At 38.8% G+C, this 6534-nt stretch overlaps 1 pseudogene; it reads right to left on the reverse strand.

Moving 5' to 3' along the window:
* Positions 1-3033: 3033 nt before the first annotated feature.
* LOC114905170 lies at positions 3034-3467 on the reverse strand (annotated as a pseudogene).
* Between the last annotated feature and the right edge of the window lie 3067 nt (positions 3468-6534).

The following is a 6534-nucleotide window of genomic DNA, read 5'->3' on the forward strand; positions in this document are numbered from 1 at the left end:
TTGTGGGATTTATTTTTTATTCAAACAGGAAGTGACAAAAATTATAATCATCCTCATCAGTTCACTCAGTCCCATGTAATTAATTTTTTTTTTACCATCTCCGCTTTTCAATTTATTAGGCTAGTTTCACAACCTCATTGAAATGCCAGAGCACATCAGATAACTTTTGAAGAAGCCATAAAGTGTAATACTGTATTGATTAACCATTTCTTCTTTTACCTGTTTTTGGAGGGGGTTGTTTAATTTGTGCTTGAAATAAATAGTACATGTTGCAAAATATGCGGCATGTGGGATCCTCCCAGACCGGGGAATGAACCCGTGTCCCCTGCATCGGCAGGCGGACTTCCAACCACTGTGCCACCAGGGAAGTCCTAGTATCTTTTTAAGAGTAAAGAAGCGTTATCTTTCCCTAAAAGGATAGTAGAGTATTAAGTTTTTTATTGAATAATTTTCAAAACGATCTAAGAGAACATTTTGTTTGTTTTTAGTACACAAGATGATGAAACAGCCCAGCCCAAAGAAGTCCAGCAGAAGCAGGGCTCAGCCCACCAGGAATGGTTTACCAAATATTTTTCTTTCTAAACTTATCCTTAAACTGATCATAAAGTGGACATTTGAAACACATTTCTTTTGAAGCATCTGATTGAAGGAATGAACTAAAGAGCCAACCAACCAAATAACTTGCTTGTAATATGATTTACATACATAGCTAAAACAAATTCTTGCATTAACATTTCATACTGTTTCATTGTGACATTAAGATAAAACAAGCCAGTGTTATCAGAAAGTGCCCATAGGGAAATATTATTAATGTTACTGATGACCTACCCATGGTATTTCTAGTGTCCATAAGACTGCAATCCGCATTGTGGAATATCAGACTTTGTGATTTCCATTGTCTACTTTTAAAGTGGTTTCATTTTCCTAGGACACTGATCATCTTCACTTGAAAAGTGTTTCTATGTAAATGATATAATTCCAAAATACACATGTAACCTCAATAGGTAGAGAAATAAAACAAAGCTCAAAATAACCAGGAAAGCCAATTTTAAAAAACCAAAGAAAACAAAACTACTAGGAATGGACTATAGCAGACCTTGGCATACTTGGATCAAATATTTTGACTTCCTGGGTCCAGGACATGAAGATTATAGAGGGAATAACAGCTACCTCTAAGGGGCTTTTTGAAGTTTAAGCAAAATATGGGTAATAATACTAATCGTGAATTGGAATTAAGCCTTGCCAGGATTTTTCTGTGAATAACTGAGCCTCACCCCATCATACATCTCAACTTCAATGACTGTAGCGTCAACTTGGTCATTTGTGATGGTTTCTAGATTATTCTTTGAAGTGAAAGATCTACTGAACCTCTAGTCTCGCCTCATGGTGCATTGCTTCCCCATTGCATGGATGCTCAGGAGATTAAAGGGAACTGGGAATGGCCATTCACAATGCTGACCTCGCTGTCAGTCCACGCTGAGCTGTCTGACCCTCTGATGCAATTTGACAAGAGCCAGTACAACTTTTAGTGGTCAAAATATCTTCTCAATCCTTTGGTGCTGGCCCAGTAAGTGGCCTATAAACAGTTGTCTCTTCTATGCACCATCAAATCTTTGCTCTTTGAATAAAACTTTATAAACAACTGGGCAATAAAAATGGTTGTGATTTGTACTGATTTTCCAAAGAAAGGTGAAATTAGATGAAGCCTGAACTTGGAAATAGGAAGCTCACATTAACCTCAGTCAGATCATCAATAAAACATAGCTGCAGTGCTTTGTGACCACCTAGAGGAGCGGGACAGGGAGGTTGGAAGACGCAAGAGGGAAGAGACATGGGGACACATGCACATGCACAGCTGACTCACCCCGCTACAAAGCAGAAACCAACACACCACTGCAAAGCAACCACACTCCAATACAGATGTCAAAAATAATTAATTAGAATAAAATAAAAAAATAAAACGTAGCTGCTCATGCACTTATGTCATTTTGAGAGAAATGCAATTACAACTCAGACTCACAATTTAAAAGTAAATTTACTACCTAATCAAAACATATGGACTAATAACATAAATTTTTAAATATCACTTCTCCTACCCTCCCCCAAAAGTAAATGAACACTACACAAAATATAAACTCACCCCAAATAAAAGTCAACATTAAGGGGGCTTCCCTGGTGGCGCAGTGGTCGAGAGTCCGCCTGCCGATGCAGGGGACACGGGCCTGCGCCCCAGTCTGGGAAGATTCCACACGCCGCAGAGCGGCTGGGTCCGTGGGCCATGGTCGCTAAGCCTGCGCATCCGGAGCCCGCGCTCCACAGCAGGAGAGGCCACAGCAGTGAGCGGTCCACGTACCGCAAAAAAAAAAAAAAAAGTCAACATTAAGGATACTGCTGGATTCCTATAGCACTAGTTACTGCAGTACAGTAACAGTTACTACACTAACCTACGATATTATAATCCTCTTCCAACCTATTTACAAAATATCCTCATTCTGAGGTTCTGGAAGTGTTACAACGTTGCATTAGACTCCTCTTCTTTAGGTAGTTCAGTCTTGAAAAACAGCAAATTTACATATTTTTATATACTGCCACTGATGTGTAAATTATCATAAAAGGCCTTACAACCAAAATCCTCATCCTTTGATATGCAGATCAGATCATACAAGCTTTTCCCCTCAGATCATACAAAATAATCTAAAACTGGAAACAGAGAGACAAACACTCATACAAAAATAAAAATAATAAAAACAAGAAGCAAAAAACAAAAACATAAAAAAGAATCTGTAAAAGGCATCATATTAACAGTCTTAAATTTTGCTAAAGACAATATACTTGGTTTACCAAAGCAATAAGCATTTTATAAAGTACTCCAGAAATAATGCTTATAAAAATAAGGGGAAATTTTTAGATGAGAGTGCAAAACTAAATCATCTCACTCTCTGGCAAAGAGTTCTCCCAAAATGTCATGTCTACAAGAAGTGATGTTTGGCAAAACTGTGTCTGGGCTGACTCAGCCACCAGCTCATGTTCAGGTGGCTTTTCCTCAGGTTTGCTTCATCGGTGCAGGGATATTTGCAGATGCCTGCTCGAGGTAGGCCAGGGAACCCTGAGGGATGTCGGCTGGCTTTTTGTGCTGCATGTTGATGTCCTCCAGCACCTGCTGCCAATGTCTCAGTTTTGTTAAGTGCTTCTGGACCAGAGCATCCTTTCGCTGTAATTCGTTCCTCAGTTCCGAGACATCCAGTTCGAATTTCTTCCTGATCTGTACCATTGACATAATCCTGACTCACCAGAGAAGCAAAACAAGCCTCGAACGATGACTCCAACTCGTCCACCAAGGTACTGTTAGAAGTCCTCTGAACGCCTGGTGTGGCCTGAAGAAGCGAAACCTGGGTCAAGAGTCCCAGCGGGGGTGGCGGCGGTCCCGGTGGCTGCCCAGAGAACATGTCTCCTAGCGAAGCCACCATTTCTAAAAAATATAACTTTTTTATCTTGATCTTTTGTTAGCACTTTTATGAATTCATCAGTTTTCCATTAGAGTTCTGAAAATGCTTATTCATTCAGTTCAGCAGTATAGTCAGTTACCAGAAACCTGTACTTGTCAGAGTCTTTTCCATGAATTCCTTGAAGATGAAACAGTTTTGCAAAAGCGTCAGATTACACCCAGAACTGTCTGTAAATGACAAAAGACTTAAAAATGACCACGGTTAAAGATTTGATGAAAGTTCATAATAATGCAATTGACAAGGCAATTTAGTTATTTCTGAGATATACGTTTTAAAGTAATAACTAGAATTATGACTTATAACATTATACCAGAACATATAAGATTTTTAGAAATTTCATGTAATGTCTGAAACATTTATATTAACATATTTCCATACAAATAACCCAAAGAAAGTTGAGTATTAGTTGTTTTTTGTTCCCACTAGCAACATTTTTGCTTACTGTTTCCATGACATTATGCTCTCGGACCTAGAGAACCTAATTTATGAGGATGGAATGCTTCCATGAGGAGAAAAAACAGTGATATTCCCCTGAACTAGAAGTTAAGACTGCCACCTGGACACATTGGTCCCTTCATGACTCTTAATTAGGCAAGGAAGGAATTTGCTGTGCTGAATAGAGTGATTGATTTTAAGGTCAGAGAACTCATAGCTGAACATTAGTTAAAGCAGTAAAAACAGATTTATTCAATAATATTCTTATAAGGGAAAAGAGACCTCACTATAAAGCCTTGTTCAATCTCAAAAACAGCATGAGCAAGTGGGAATTTATATCCAAGGAGCCTGGTAGGGGTCGCTGTCTGGAAAATTACTAATAGGAAACAAAACATAAAGGGATATTCGGGTAAATCAAATGAACAGGATTCTTTCTGAAGACAGGCCACACTTATCGGTCATCACTTGGTAGATAATAGAAAATTAGAGAGCAAATTTGGTATCAAGACTGATTATACAAAGACAATGAGTGACTATTGTCAAACTGAATTAGCATAGTTCTTGCTAAGAATTTATAAGAGAATGCACAGATGAACCTAGGAGAGAGTTTAGGATAATGACTACTTTTATCAAATAAAGAATTGTCAGTCCCCCACATTTTCAAGAAAATAAGAGACATTCCTTTTTCCTTTGGATAATACAAGTTCATTTCTTTCAGTCTTCTTTTGTTTGTTAAGGAACAGCTGAATCATCTGTTGAGACCAGGTGGTAGAAGATATGTGCTTGGTGGTGTTACCTATCAGGCATTTAATGAAGGAAAGTTTCTATGAAAGTAAAGAAAACAAAATATTAATGTTACAAACCAAGTTTTTGATTCCAGAGTGCAGAAAGTCAAGAATATTTCTAAATGATTGGCTCAAAACAACTTTGGATAGTGGAGTGGAGAAAGCAGTGGCAATCCAATGGATTTCCTTGTTTGCAGTTTAAATGTCAGTGGTGATGGCAGCAGATGTTATGGTGAAATTTCTGAGTGGCCCACACAAGTGTGGAAAAAGTAGTTGCCCGTACATAATCTGTTGTGATTATGTTCTTGATGTTCATATCAAGTCATCTAGTGTCTACCTGCAGGGATTTAGGAAAAGTAAAAATTCAGTTGCAATAATTCCATGTCAGACAGGGGAAAAATTGGGAATATCAATTTGGAAAACTTTAGCCAGATATTGGAGGACCTGGACAAAATTCAGAATTTGTGAAAAACTGGCAAAGCATGAAAGGAGGAACACACAAGTGGATACCACAGTCTCATATTGAAACAATTTTTCTCTCTAGATTCCACCATTTCTATCAAAAATAATCAAATGAGACAAATTTGTTTGCAAAATAGTCATGTCATTAAACTTGACTTCATTATTTACATAATGCAACAAGTTTAGTGACAGGCCTCATAATTCCTTGAAATTTTTTTGCTGAAACTTTTGATAAGTAATCTCAGATTGGTCTTTTCAAAGCCTCTTGAAGCTAAAAAGCCACACCAAGCCTTTGTCACTGAATTTTTATTGCAATGCCTATGGATTTGGGTGATTTCCCGTTATTAAAGTCCCCAAAATATCCTGAGGTTCCTGGGTGTGCCAATAAGTTACCTTTCTTAGTGCATTGGAAGACAGGTGAAGGAGATCAGAATACATGACCCCAAAATATGCTGCATTGGGTAATGGATTATTCTGAGCTAAAGACGATCAAGGCCCAGGAGACTCAAGAAAAACTTTTACTTCTCCCTTAACTGTCTAAAAGAATTTAGATACGGGACCTGACTCAGAGAACTATTACCAGAGATAACTTTTATTTGAATGACCTATCTGTATGGCATGGAAAACATCTAATTATCAAACATCTGCTCTTACTGTCCAGTGAATTACCCTCCTCTACATTGAGTATCCAGGTTCCTATCTCATTCCTTAGCTCACCATAGCATATAAGCCTCAATTTCCCAACTTATCCCTGGGTCTCATATTTTTATGAGGCTCTCATTGGTACAAAATTATATTTGTTTTTCGGAGAGGAAGTCAAGATGGCAGAGGAGTAGGAGGTCATCTCTCCCCATAAATGCATCAAGAATACATCTAAAAATGGGTACTTCCCTGGTGACACAGTGGTTAAGACTCCACACTCCTTATGCACGGGTCCCAGCTTTGATCCCTGGTCAGGGAACTAGATCCCACATGCATGCCACAACTAAGAGTTTGTATGCCACAACTAAGGAGCTCACGTGCCACAACTAAGACCTGGTGCAACCAAATGAATAAATAAATAAAAATTGAAAAATAATACATCTAAAAATGGAACAATTATCACAGAACCCTGGTTGAACACTAGCTGAGGACCTCAGAAATCTGAAAGGACAAGAAAGATTCCTGCATAACAAGGTAGGATAAAAGAAAGAAGAAGGGAAAAGGAAGAGGAGAGGAGCAGGACAGGACCCTGGGGGGCAGGGGGGGGAGCTGAAAGAGAAGAGAGGTTCCCGCATCTGGGGAAACCCCCTCACCAGTGAGGAGATCAGTTGGGACAGAAGGGGAGCTTGGGGGGCTATTGGCAG

The sequence above is a fragment of the Monodon monoceros genome, unplaced genomic scaffold (genome assembly GCF_005190385.1).
Source record: "Monodon monoceros isolate NGI ecotype Baffin Bay Population unplaced genomic scaffold, NGI_Narwhal_1 Super_Scaffold_21, whole genome shotgun sequence".
NCBI classification, from domain to species: Eukaryota; Metazoa; Chordata; class Mammalia; order Artiodactyla; family Monodontidae; genus Monodon; species Monodon monoceros.